At 39.3% G+C, this 14489-nt stretch overlaps 1 protein-coding gene and 1 long non-coding RNA gene across 3 annotated transcripts in view; one reads left to right on the top strand and one right to left on the bottom strand.

Annotated features, from left to right (window-relative positions):
• Nucleotides 1–14489, top strand: part of BACH2 (BTB domain and CNC homolog 2) — a 379921-nt gene that overhangs the window by 189572 nt on the left and 175860 nt on the right. The gene's annotated exons all lie outside the window — the stretch shown is intronic.
• LOC117097097 lies at nt 4030–13917 on the bottom strand. Its single transcript, XR_004442813.1, has 3 exons — nt 13524–13917; nt 5682–5737; nt 4030–4254 (listed from the first exon to the last, which is right to left on the bottom strand). It is a non-coding gene; the product is annotated as an uncharacterized LOC117097097 (long non-coding RNA).

The raw sequence follows: 14489 nt of genomic DNA, 5'->3' as shown, positions 1-14489 counted from the left end.
CAAGTATTTTGTTGAGGATTTTTGCATGGATGTTCATCAGGGATATTGACCTGAAGTTTTCTTTTTTAGTGTGTCTCTGCCAGGTTTTGGTATCAAGATGATGCTGGCCTCATAGAGTGAGTTGGGGAGACATTTCTCCTCCTAATTTTTTGGAATCATTTCTGTAGGAATGGTACCAGCTCTACTTTGTACATCTGGTGGAATTCAGCTGTGAATCCATCAGGTCTTGTGCTTTTTTGGTTGCTAGGCTATTTATTGCTGATTCAATTTCAGAGCTCATTGTTGGTCTGTTCAGGGAATCAATTTCTTCCTGCCTCAGTCTTAGGAGAGTGTGTGTGTCCAGGAATTTATCCATCTTGTCTAGGTTTTCTAGTTTGTGTGTGTAGACGTGTTTGTAATAGTTTCTGATGGTTGTTTTATTTCTATGTGGTTAGTAGTAACATTCCCTTCATCATTTCTAATTCTGTTTATTTGGATCTTCTCTCTCTTATTCTTAGTCTAGCTGATGGCCTATCCATTTGATTATTTTTTTCAAAAAAGGAAATCCTGGATTCATTGATCTTTTGAATTTTCATGTCTCAATATTCTTCAGTTCAGCTCTGATTTTTGTCATTTCTCATCTCCTGCTTGCTTTGGGTTTGTTCTTTCTTCTCTAATTCATCCAGTTGTGAAGTTAGGTTGTTAATTTGAGATCTTTCTAACTTTTTGATGTGAGGATTTAGTGCTATGAATTTCCCTCTTAACACTGCCTTAGCTGTGTCCCAGAGATTCTGGTATGTTATATCTTTGTTCTCATTATTTTCAAAGAACTTCTTGATTTCTGCCTTCACTTCATTATTTACCCAAAAGTCATTCAGGAACATGTTTCATTTCCATGTGATTGTATGGTTTCGAACAATTTTCATTGTGTTGACTTCAATTTTTATTGTGCTGTGGTCTGAGAATATGTTTGGTGTGATTTTGGTTATTTAACATTTGTTGAGGATTGTTTTATGTCCAATTATGTGGTCTATTTTAGATTATGTGCCTTGTGGAGATGAGAAGAATGTATATTCTGTTGTTTTGGGGTGGAGACGTTTGTAAAGGTTTATCAGGTCTGTTTGGTCCAGTGCTAAGTTTAGGTCCTGAATATCTTTGTTAATTTTTTGCCTCAATGATCTGTCTAATACTGTCAGTGGAGAGTTGAAGTCACTAACTACTACTGTATAGTAGTCTATATCTCTTTGTAGGTCTCTAAGAACTTGCTTTAAGAATCTAGGTGCTCCTGTGTTGAGTGCATTTATATTTAGGATAGTAGGGTGTTCTTGTTGAATTGAACCTTTTACCATTATGTAATGCCCTTCCTTGTCTTTTTTTATCTTTGTTGGTTTGAAATCAGCTTTGTCTGAAATTAGGATTGTAATCCCTGCTTTTTTCTCTTTTCCATTTGCCTGGTAGATTTTTCTCCATCCTTTTATTTTGAGCCTATGAGTGTCATTAAGTGTGAGATGTGCCTCTTGAAGACCACATACCATTGGGTCTTGCTTTTCTATCCAGTTTGCCACTCTGTGCCTTTTAAGTGGGGGCAGTTAGCTCATTTACATTCAAGGTTAGTATTGTGTGTGTGAATTTGGTTATGTCATTGTGCTGTTAGCTGATTATTATGTTGGCTTGTTTGTGTGGTTGCTTTACAAGTAACACTGGTCTGTATGTTTAAGTGTGTTTTTGTATTAGCTGATAGTGGTCTTTCCTTTCTATATTTTGTGCTCCTTTCAAGATCTCTTGTAAGGCAGGTCTGGTGATAATGAAGTTCCTCAATATTTGCTTATCTGAAAAGGATCTTATTTCTCCTTCACTTAGGAATCTTAGTTTGGCTGGTTATGAAATTCTTGGTTGAAGATTTTTTTCTTTAAGAATGTTGAATATAGGCCCTGAATCTCTTGTGGCTTGTAGGATTTCAGCCTTAGTGGTTCACTGTTAGCCTGATGGGGATCCCTTTATAGGTGACCTGCCCTTTCTCTCTAGTTGCCTTTAACATTCTTTCTTTCATTTCAGCCTTGGAAAATCTGACAATTATATGTCTTGGGGATGATCTTTTTGTGTAGAATCTTGCAGGAGCCACTGTATGATTCTCTCAAAAAAATAAATAAATAAATGACATACATTGTAGAGGATGGCCTGGAGAAGAAAAGGATTAATGACAGGGAGATCAGTTTGGGGAGAGACAATGAGATCTTGGACTCTTATCTTGTTTGATCTGCAGAAAAATAGTCAAGAAGGCAAACATTAATAGCCTGATAATGTCATCTCTGATTTAAATTTGAGATGGCAAAGTATGTACTAGTGAGGGAGAATTACAAGTTATAAGCCATCATTTCTCTTACTTTACATGTATATATTTTGCAGTATGCAGAGAGCTTTCCTGCATGGTATCCTACCACCCATTGTGACTCACAGAAGCATCCACTCAGCAAATACTAATTAATCACCTGATGTGTTCCAAGTATTGTGCTAGATGGTAACAATACGGCATAACACAAGATACAAGATTCCTACCCTTGTGGAAACTCACTTTCTGTTTTAGGAATGCAGACAACAAACTAGCTGTCAAATTAGTGAATAATATCGTTTCAGAGAATGCTGAGTGCAATCAGGGTAATAAAGGGAGCTATGTAATCCAGAGGAGGGCAGTGTATAGGAAGATGTGCATGAGCAGGTTGAGTAATGCCTAACACAGGAGATGAGACCTAAATGAGGAGAACCCTACCTGCTAAAACCTAGGGGAGGATCCTTCCAGGCTGGAGCACACAGGATAGGTTTAAAGAGATCCACAGGTCAAGTGACTGGAGAAGGGGAAAGAAAAGGAGTAGAGGCATGAATGAGGAAATTGGGGCAGCCTGGGTCTGCACCTCAGATGCTATTCTGTGAGCAATGGCACATCTAAAGTTTGGGTTTTAAGCAGAAGAGCGATGTGATCTGACATGCATTTTTAAAAGTTTATCTGGCTGCTCTATGGAGAAGGGCTTCTGCAGAGGCAAAAGTAAAATCAGAGAGACCATCAAGAAGGCTTTTTTGCAAGCCCAGGAAAGAGATGGTGGTGGCCTGGATAGAAGATGGCAAGCTAGTGCCACAATTTTCAAAGTGTGATCTGTGGGTTCCTGGGGGCCCGGAAGATCTTATTGGGGAATGCAAGGTTAAAACTGTTTTCACAGTAATAGCAAGATGCTCTTTGTCTTTTTCACAGTATTGACATGTGCACTGCTAGTGCAATGTAATGGTGGGGAAAACTGCTGGTACCTCAGCATGAAACAAGATAGTGGTACCAAACTGCTAGTTCTTCACTAGCACATACTTACAATAGAACAGAATGCCAATTTCACTTCAGAATATCCTGTATGAAGCAGTAACAACTACTGTTTTTATTAAATCTCAACTTTTGAGTGATATCTTTTTAATATTCTGTGTGACAAAATGGGAAGCACACATAAGCTCTTCCACCGTATACCAGAGTATACTGGTTATCTCCAGGAAAAACCCGTGTGCAGTTTGAGTCGCAAGCTGAACTAGCTGCTTTTTTCATGGAATGCCAATATGACTTAAAAGAACAACTAACAGACAAACTCTAGTTACTCCAATTTGGGTATTTGTTTGACAGATCTTTTATCAAAAATGAATGAAGTGCCCTGATACTTCAAGAAAAACAACTGACAGTATTTGTTGCCAATGACAAAATTTGAGCTTGAAACCAAAATTAGGATTTTGGAAAACACTTAGCTGCCACTGTAAAGCTTGATAACTTCCCAATACATGAAGGACTTTTTCTGATGAGATTGATGGTGATGTTAATGAATGTGGAGAATTTGGTGTGGGATCACGAAATGTGAAACATTCAAAAGATCTCAAAGATCTCCGAACTTAGTGAACAAGTATTTCCAGTTGACCAAATGTGTAATGTTATAAAATTATACACAGGTGAAAAATCCATTCAAAGTGCAAGATAGACAAATAGATTTTAATATTAACAAAATAAGAAAAGTTTTTATTGACAGATTTTCAGGTACCACATTTCAGACTCTACATTTTAAAAACTACCACTTGTTGATTTCTGGTGTAGAATCAGAGAATATCCACAGTTATCAAAAGATGATGAAAATACTTCACCCATTTCCAACTATGTATCTGTGTGAGGCTAGGTTTCCTTCATGTCCTTCCATCAAAACGCCATAGAGCAACATATTGAAGGCAGTACCAGATATATGAGAATCCAGCAGTCCTCTGTTAAGCCAGATATTAGATTTGCAAAAATGTAAGTGTTACTTCTCTCACTTATGTTTTGTAAAATGTATTAATTTTCATAAAATATGTGATTTGTGTTAATATACAATGATTTTATTGTTTTTCAAATACAGTGAATTCTATTTTTTTAAGTTTTATTTTAATTTCTAATATGGCACATATCAATAGATATAACCCACATAATCAAGAACTCTTTGGGGATTTTATTAATTTTTAAGGGTGTAAAGGAGTCCTCAGACCAGCATGTCTAAACACTGAGAAAGTGGTTAATTTCGAGATGTATTATGGAGGCAGGGCAGATGGAAGTCTATATATTCTCTTTTATTCATCTTCAGATATTTGTCCCAAGCAGTTGTGATGAAAAAGACTGGAAAGAAGTAGGTTTGGAGGGAGGATGGAAACAAGAATTCTTTTTTGGCCATGTTATACTTGAGATGCATGTTGAATATACAAGTTCAGGTGCTGAGTAGGAAATTGGATATGGAAATTCAGGAAGAGGTCAGGGGCAACATATAATAAATTTGAGAGACTTCAGCATATAGGTGACAAAACCACAGGCCTGGGAGTGAGTATAGTTAGAGGAAAGAGAAAGTCCATGGATGGAGCTCCAAGACACGCCAGCATTTAGATGGGGAGCAGAGGAGGAGGAGCAGAGGAGAACTCCTGGGAGGGAGCCACAGGTGAAGCTGATGAGAAGCCAGGACAGTGTGGTGCCCCTGAAGCCACAGGAAGAAGTGGTTTCATGGAGGAAGTTGACGACTGAGTCAAGTGATAGTGAGAAGTCTTGTAAGATGAGAATAGAGAGTTGAGCATGGACTTGGCAAGATGGGGATCATCACTAACCTTGATAAAAACAGTTTCTCTGGAGTGACAAAAAATCTACAACAGGTTAAGGAATGAAAGAGAAATGAGGAAATAATGGCAGCAAGTAAAGACAACTATTTTGAGGGTCTTCCTTCAGAACAGAGGCAGAGAAAGGGATTGGTTCTGGAGGAAGCTATGGTGTCAAGAAGGGATTTAAGATATGCCAAGGGAAATGGTCCAGGAGAGAGAAATTGATGTCCTACGGACAGCGAAGGTAAATTCAGGAACAGATTCCCTAAGTGAGAGAGAGGGGATGGGGATCCAGAGCTCAAGAATAGTGATTGATTCCTAAGGGGGGGAAAGAGCAAACAGAAAGCCCAAGAATGGGGCAGGTCATCCCTCTGTCCTCAATAAAAAGGTTAACTGGGGAACAACTAAAATTGAAGAAAGTTACAAAAGCTATAAGACAAGAAGGGCATAGATTCTGTATTTGGGTGGTTGGTTGCTTTTCGCTAGCTTAAGTCTAGAGTGATGAGAGACATTCTCCACCGTCCCAGCCTTTTGGTTCTGTTCCTCAGGGCTGCAGTAAGCAAAGAGCCCACCTGATAATCAGCTTGTGAGTTGGCCTCCTCTGTCTGATCTCAGGCTGTTTCCAAAGCTGGGAAGGAAGAAGGGAAGAATTAGACAAAAAATGCTTTGTGATTTCTTTGGTAGTTCACTTTCAGTAAGAAGCCATGGAAGTGTAATGCAGAGTCCACTCATCTCTAACTAGATTCTTCTTGACCTTTCCTTATTATGTCAATTGGAAGAGGGGATGGCTCTGGAGTTGAAATGTCTCCGTTCTCCTTTGGAGACAATAGGGATTGACAGCTTGAACAGGTAGGCTTAGTCAGGACTATATTTCATCCCAAGGACATGCTGTCCACCTTCCCATAAGGGTATATTAAATATTATTATTACTATTGATAATTAATACCAGTCATTCCCTTGAGATCTCAGGTTAGTGATACATAACTAAGTCTGTGTCATTTCAAGACATCTCCCAGGTGAGGGGGTGGTTTAAGAAACAAAAGGAAGTGAACTGTGTCTGGTTTCATTATGAGGCTGGGACTTGTATCAGTCCTCACGCCCCATGGGCAGGACTCAGCGGAGAGCAAAAATCCTGAAATCTGTTTCATCATTTAACATCCTCTTGTCTTATATAGTTCTCAGTAGGAGAAATAAATAGATGTGGTAAATATTTATTCAGAGTTTCCTCTTGGAATTTACCAAGCAGGATTTGACACAGCATACACACTGAGCCAATTCCTAAAGGGTATTGTTTACTGAGTTAGTTTTCACCCTGACTGCCCACTGCTTTGTAAGCCTTGTACAGTTCCATGATAAAAAAAAAAATTCCCTTGAGCACAGTTCTCTTTCATGTGCTCCTTTGCCACTGAGTGAATAGACAGAAGAAAGAAGAAGGAAACAAGGGACGAGACCCAAGTGAGTTGACATTTAATAATAGGAATAGGTGCCAAGACCTACAGTTGTATCCCACACCCCCACAAAAAAAAAAAAAAAAAAAAAAAAATCACAAATAGAGAATGTGGGAAATAAAACACAATAGGAATATATGAAAAATCCTTGGGGGTTTCATTTCTGTAAGCTCAATCCTAGCCAGTGATGTGATGTAGCTGCCCAAAACATTAATGAAATCGTGGTCTGCATTGTAGGACTAAGAAGGTGAAAGATAGTTCTGTGTACTCATCACTAGTAAAATTGTGCTTTATTTGATATCACATTTGATAGATAGATTGGCAAATGTATTATTGGCTATAACATGGGGTGTTTTTTTTGTTTGTTTGTTTTGGTTTGGTTTGAGACAGAGTCTCGCTCTGTTGCCAGGCTGGAATGTAGTGGCATGATCTCAGCTCACTGCAACCTCTGCTTCCTGGGTTCAAGCGATTCTTCTGCCTCAGCCTCCCAAGTAGCTGGGACTACAGGCACACACCACCACATCCAGTTAATTTTTGTATTTTTAATAGAGATGGGGTTTCACCATGTTGGCCAGGATGGTCTCGATCTCTTGACCTCGTGATCCACCTGCCTCGGCCTCCCAAAGTGCTGGGATTATGGGAGTGAGCCACCACACCCAGCCTATAATGTGGTTTTAAATTGAAATTATGATTTTTAAATTTAGAATTTAAATATTTTTGAAGGACAGTGGCCCAAGACAGTGATAGAGAACCTGAAACCATGTCAAATAACATTTGAAGGAACTAGAAACAGAGAGAAGACTTGGGGAAAGAGGAGGCAGAGCCACCGCTTACTCCCTACCATGTATGTAGGTGTTACCCTTCCTCTGGTTGCCCTGTAGGGCAAACCAGTGTTTTTAGGCTACAAGGAGGCAGATTTGCCTGTAATGATGTGTGCAATGATCTGGTACATATAATTCTCCAAAATTGACTTGGCAGTACCTTTCTTCTCATTTGAAGTATTTAATCAGTGCCACCCACTTGATGGTTAAGACTTTGACACATTGAACTAGCTGATCCCCAAAATGCCTGTCACCTCATAATAGCACAGTCATGCATTACTTAACGATAGGATGCGTTCTGAGAAGTACGTCATTAGGCAGTTTCATCATTGTGCAAACATCATAGAGTGTACTTAATGCAAACCTAGATGGTATAGCCTACTGCACACCTAGGCTGTATGGTATAGCCTACTGCTCCTAGGCCACAAACCTGTACAGCATGTTAGTCTACCAAATACTAGAAGCAGTTGTAACACAGTAAGAGGTATTTGTGTATCTAAACATAGAAATGGTACAGTAAAAAATGGTGTTAGAATCTTATGGGACTACCATCATATATGCAGTCTGGTATCAACTGAAATGTCATTTTTCAGCACATGACTTTATTTACTTCATGGAAAGTGTAGGTTTGCTTTACATTAACCATCTACTTGATTAAAATATTGAGCTATGAAGGCCAAATAAAAAGAGGTGGCCACTTCTCCAGAGCTACTTTTGGTACCTGAGGATAATTTTATGGAATAAATATCTTTGAAATGTTCTAGCTTTTTTGAAACTTCAGCTTTAAAATATGAGAACGCCCTTTCCTAGCAGTCCTTGTCTCAAAGAGAAAAAGAAAAATGTATTGAATGCAGACTGAGGTCAGCAAGCCCCTCTGCCCTGTTTCCTTCTTCCCTCTTCTGAAGCTCAGTTGCTTTAGAAAGGAGCTTTGGAGAGAACAGGAAACAAAGTTGATGCAAGAGTCGCACTAACTCGAAGAGAAACTGTTGGTGCAATCTGTAGTTGTATTGTGAGGTAAGTCTTAAATAATTACTTTGAAGCTTGGAGCCCCAAGTTTTTAAATTTAAGGTCTAAAAATTTAGTCTTTTAAAGCAGATTTTGATGACTAAAACCAGGAAAATGGCCCCATCCTTCACTTTTCTTCTTGTTCAGTTGGTTAGCAGTAGAATTGCCACCCCCATAAACAGATAAAAGGACTGAAAAACAGGAAGCAACATCAAATAGTTTTAAATTACTTTGGGAAACTCCTGAAAGTGGGTGTAATATGTGTGGGCCTTTAAAAATGAATCATATTTATGCATTTGATGTACAGCTACTTAATTATTTTTTACAGTTCAGCCTAACATTCATTGGTATTTTTATTTTCCTGCCTATGTTTTGGTCCTTACTTGCCATGTATAATTGCTGCTGGTTTGTTTCCCACTGGTACACCAAGTTGTAATAAACACATTACAAAGTATGTATGGAATAAAGAAACCACAAGAGATGAAAGTATTAGGTAATTATTTTTTGTAAAAATTAAGATTTGCTTAGTTGGCCCATAGCAAGACCCTGATGTATTTGGCCGCAGCCAAACAGAGAAATATTTGGCTAAGCTGTCTTCAGCACAGTGTTCCCAAAACAAGTGAAGGAAACCTTTGTTGTGTGAACACCTTGATATTCTGGAAATGCCTTGCAGCCACCTCCACTTTATCATCCAGAGGGTCGGTGTCTGCAACATGGAGCGTGTGTAACGCACAACTACACATCTGCAATCTGAAGGCTTCCCAGCCCTGATCCACATGGCTCTGGACAGATCTGGCTCTAGTATTTGTAGGGCTCCAGACAAAGGCACAATTGAAGCTCATATGCCGTACACTTACATATTAAAATTTATGAATCAGAGTAACAAACTGGTTGTATAAAATACGTTCTGTCCTCCTGCCTTGATGTAACGACCTTTCAGAAGGCCAGGTTTAAATTTAGAATTATCACTGTCCTTAGAGTTCCAAATGGGAACATGGTGGTATGGGGGAAACCAGCATACACCTACCCGCTTCCTTCTTTCCTGCTCCTTCTCCTCCCACTCCCCCAGTCCCCCATCCTGCAGGGGCCTTGAAACATGCACATGGACACACCAGCCCAAATGTCCAAGATACATGCACATCTCTGTAAATAGCTGCCCTTGGCCATTCTCTCACCCTTCAGGTGGTGTAGATCACCAAAGGGAGGAAGGACCGAGGGAAAGAGCATCCACTGACCCTGGGAGCTCACTTGGGGCCCCTTGGGTGGGAAATTCTGAAACAGTTTAAGGGAGAGATCATAAGGCAGATGGGGGACGATGCCTCCCTGGCCTAACTGAAGGAGAACAGAGTCCTTCCTTGCCTAGGTCTAGGGGCTGTGCTGCCTGTGGGCATTTAAATAAAATCTGCAGCGTCTCCCATTTTGTCATGACAGCAGTTCTTTCTCTTCACACACAGACCGCTCCTGCCTCAACTCCAAGGGCCAGAGCGAGTTGGCACACCCTCCAAGAGGAGCACCTCGCTTCTGGAAACAGCAGGAGCAGTCTCATTGTTGAGGTTTCAGTAAAGTATTTTGCCTGAAGTTCTCTTACTGGTTCAGCCTCTCCTTCATGCTTTGTTCCTGTTCCCTCTGAACACCCCACCTCTCCACACACACCTAGATCTCTAACTTGAGACCTGGAGAAAGAAACTGCTCTTTTGGGGGATACATCACTCAGCCCTAACGTTTGCCCTCTCCAGAATCAGTGATCTCAATAAAGTTGTGAAGGATTGTAACATCTTTTTGAAAATAATATCAGGGGACCCTTGATACCTGCGGATTTTATTTGGTGCTGATTAAGGGTCAGTATGTCCCTGTGATGCATGTGGCCCCCTCTTTGCCACTTTGTCGGTCACTGACCAGGCCGCTTCACCTCTCTACACTTCATTGTCTGCATCTACAAAAAGTGAACAATAATTCATGCGTGTTTCTATTTCAAATGGATGTTTTCAGGACAAGTTTTTAAATATGTATACGAAGAGCAATCAAAATATCCAGTCAGCCCCCTTTCCAGTAGAACTTCATTTAACTCTTCAAGAGGTTTTGTGTATTACCAAGAAATAGGATTCAGACTTCCCTAAGTTGACAGAAAAGCACGAAATCTGTTTCTAACAGATGTTCCCCATGAACCCCCAAACGTAAACATGTTTTCAAGACGATAGTGAGACAACCTGTTTACACAAGGAAGTACTTTAAAAAGCAAACAAAAAAGCATCACCCAGAGCAGTCATTGTGATCAAAGTGCCGTCAATTATTAGGGTGTAAAGGGAACTGATGACTCAACTTAGCACCACCGCGGTCTCCAGATTTCAGTTTCGTAACAGAGTTTCTTTTCAGGAATATTCTTCATATACACACAAATCCGATTTTCTTTCTAAAATGTTTCTCGATTTTTGTCAAACCGAAATACCAGGATCTCTTCAAAAGATGACTCCGATAACCAGATGATGCTAAGATGAGCATCACACAGACACACTTCCCCATGGAGAGCAAGGTTGCTACTCCCTGGGATCTTGGCGCCTGGGAGGAGGGACAAGGTCTTCCACACAGCAGCTCCTGGCTCTCTCTGCTCCTACACCTCCCCAATTAGTCAGATGCAGCATAGAAACTCTCAGACTGTGTGGTGGTAGAAAATAACTTTCTAAATCAATCAAAGTGTGATATTTTGATCCTTTCACATGCCTGGGTATTCTGGGCAAATGCATGCTCAAATCAGTGACTCATGGATCAAGATGCAAAGTAGGTCTCTGAATGCTGGCTAGAAATCAGTTTTTAAACCTGAAGCAAGATATAGTCTGGTAAAATATATATATATATATTTTGTGTATTGTGTCAAATTTAGCAGATTTTGTGAAAATAACTACCACTGCCCCTCAAAGTATTGTATATTGGGAGTCGGCCCTGACTTAGAAAGAAGAAGTAGGTTAGCAGAAGTGTCTACATAAAAGCCCATAAGAAGTCTTAACTGATTATTATTATTTGAAATGGAGTTTCGCTCTTGTTGCCCAGGCTGGAGTGCAGTGAAACGATCTCAGCTCACTGCAGCCTCCCCTTCCTGGGTTCATATGATTCTCCTGCCTCATCCTCCCGAGTAGCTGGGATTACAGGCACCCGCCATCATGCCCAGCTAATTGTTTGTATTTTTAGTAGAGATAGGGTTTCACCATGTTGGCCAGGCTGGTCTTGAACTCCTGACCTCAGGTGATCTGATGGCCTCGGCCTCCCAAAGTGCTGGGATTACAGGCGTGAGCCACCACGCCCCGCCCAGGAAGGCACTTTTTGAAAGTTTCATTCAAAACTCCTTTAGAGTGTGGTTTCCCATCAAAACAAACCCTTTAGATTCCCTTCGAGAATGGTGAGGCCAGACCCTGTGGCATCTTCACTGAATGATACCCCTTTAAACAGACTTTAGGGATAGGCTGGAAACCTGACCTCTTTTTATAATACCACTTCTATGGAAAATAGATTCATGTCTCACCATGTATCCTGGAGTCCCAGGAACTTTTCAAATCATTATATGGGCTGTCAGTGGCAGTAGGAATGCCACCAAGACTATGACCCAAAAGCAGGATCATTACCCAATGCCACAAGAAGGGGACAAATAATAGTATGAGCTCTTTATATTTATAGTAAAGTTTAAGTCATAGGTTTATGTGCCAGGATCTTCCTGTGATTCAAAATACTTAAAAATACTTGACTGCAGTTCATTAAAAGAAAAAATAAACCACACACACACAAAAAAAGCCTATTAGAATGAATAATAAACAAGATCATCAATTTTGCAGGATGAAAGTTCAGTCTACAAAAATCAATTTCTGTACACTAGCAAGAAAAATGAAATTACAAAAACAATTCCATTTACATAGCATCAAAAATAATTAAATGTTCAGGAATACATTTAAGAAATAGAAGTGCAAGACTTGAACATTGAAAACTACAGAATGCTATGGAAAGAAATTAAGGAAACATAAATAAATGGAAAGACATCCAATGTTCATAGATCAGAAGACTTGTTAAGATGGCAAAACTATCCAAACCTATATAGTCAACACAATCCCTATCAAAGTTGCAGCATTTTTGCAGAAATTGACAGGCTGATTTTAAGATTCATATGGAAATGCAAGGGACCCAGAATAGCTAAAACAATCTTGCAAAAGAGGAACAAAATTGGAGGACTCACACTTCCTTTTTTCAAAACATCCTATGAGACAGTGTAGTCTTCAATACAGTACATGTATGCTCAAAGTTTTCAACAAGGGTTCCATAACAATTTGATGAGGAAAAAATAGTCTTTTCATCATATAGTGCCAGGACAACTGGATATTTACACACACAAGAATGAACTTGCACTTATACCTTACACCGTATACAAAAATTAACTCAAAATGGATCAGAAAAATAAATATAAGCAAAAATTCTAAAACTCTTAGAAGAAAATATAGGGATACATTTTTGTGACCTTGCATTAGGCAGTGGATTCTTAGATATAATACCACAAGTACAAAAGATGAAAGAAAAATCAGATAAATGGGACTTCATAAAATTAAAAACTTCATGCTTAAAGGAAACCATTAAGAGTGAAAAGATGGTCCACAGATGGGAGAAAATACTTGCAAATCATGTATCTGACAAAGGATTTGTATCCAGAATATATAAAGAATTCTTACAGCTCAGTGCTCAAAAGATAACCCAGACAAGTAATGGACAATTAAAATATGCATTTCTCAGAAAAAGGTATACAAATGGCCAATAAGTGAATGAAAAGATGTTCAGCTTCATTAGTCATTAGGGAAATGCAATCAAAATTATAATGAGTTACCACTTTACCCCCACTAGGATGGTTAAAGTCTAAAAGACAGTGGTAAGTGTTGGTGAGGATGTGGAGAAATTGGAACGCTTATACATTGCTGGTGGGATTGTCCTGCTACAGTCATTTTGGAAAACAGTTTAGCAGTTCTTCAAAATGTTAAATACAGAGTTATCATTTGTCCCAGTGTATTAGTTAGGGTTCTTCAGAGAATAGAACCAATAGAGGGGGTGTGTGTATGTGTGTGTGTATAGAGAGAGAGGAAGGAGACAGATTTATTTTAAAGAATTGGCTTACATGATTGAGGAGACTGGCAAGTTCAAAGTTTGCAGGGTAAGCCAGCAGGCTGTAGACCCAGAGAAGAGTTGATGTTGCAGTTTGAGTTCAAAGGGAGTCTGCTGTCAGTATTCCTTCTTCTCGGGAGAGGTCAAGTCTTTTTTCTTAAGGTCTTCAACTGATTGGATGAGGCCCACCTCGTGGAATAATTTGCTTTATTCAAAGACTACTGATGTAAATGTTAATCTTATCTAAAAAACACCTTTGTAATGACATCCAAACGTGTTTGACCACATGTCTTGGTATAGTGGCCTAGTCAAATTAGTACGTAAAATTAACCATCCCACCCAGCGATTTCACTTCCAGGTATATATCCAAGTAAACTGAAAACGTGTCCAAATATGTCTAACCATACAAAAATGTTCTTGGCAGCATTATTCATAATAGCTAAAATGTGGAAACAGTCCAAATATCCATCAACTGATAAATGGATACACAGAATGTGGTACATGAATACAATTGATTATTATGCAGCCATAAAAAGGAATGAAGTATTGACACTTGCTACATCAAGGGTGAACCCTGAAAATATGGTAAAGTGAAAGAAGCCAGACACAAAAGGCCTCATAATGTATGATTCCATTTATACAAAATGTGTAGAATAGCAAAATCCATAGAAACAGAAAGTAGATTGGTGGTTGCCAAGGGTTGAAGGGGAAAGGAAATGAAGAGTAACTGCTTTGGGTATAGGGTTTCTTGTTTGGATGATGGAAATGTTCTGATATTAGGTAGTGGTGATGGTTGCACAGCTCTGTCAATATACTAAAAAACATTGAATTGTATACTTTAAAGGTATGAATTGTATGATATGCTAATCATATCTCAGTAAACCTGTTAAAAAATGCCTAAGGCTCCAAACATAAGTGGTCCTGGCCACCTAATAGAAAGCAGCAGGAGTTGCTTGTAAAACATAAAATGTATGCTGAA

Source organism: Trachypithecus francoisi, unplaced genomic scaffold, assembly GCF_009764315.1.
Source record: "Trachypithecus francoisi isolate TF-2019V2 unplaced genomic scaffold, Tfra_2.0 Lachesis_group15, whole genome shotgun sequence".
NCBI classification, from domain to species: Eukaryota; Metazoa; Chordata; class Mammalia; order Primates; family Cercopithecidae; genus Trachypithecus; species Trachypithecus francoisi.
The sequence above is the reverse complement of the archived record's forward strand: the minus strand, read 5'-3'. Positions and strand labels throughout refer to the sequence as shown.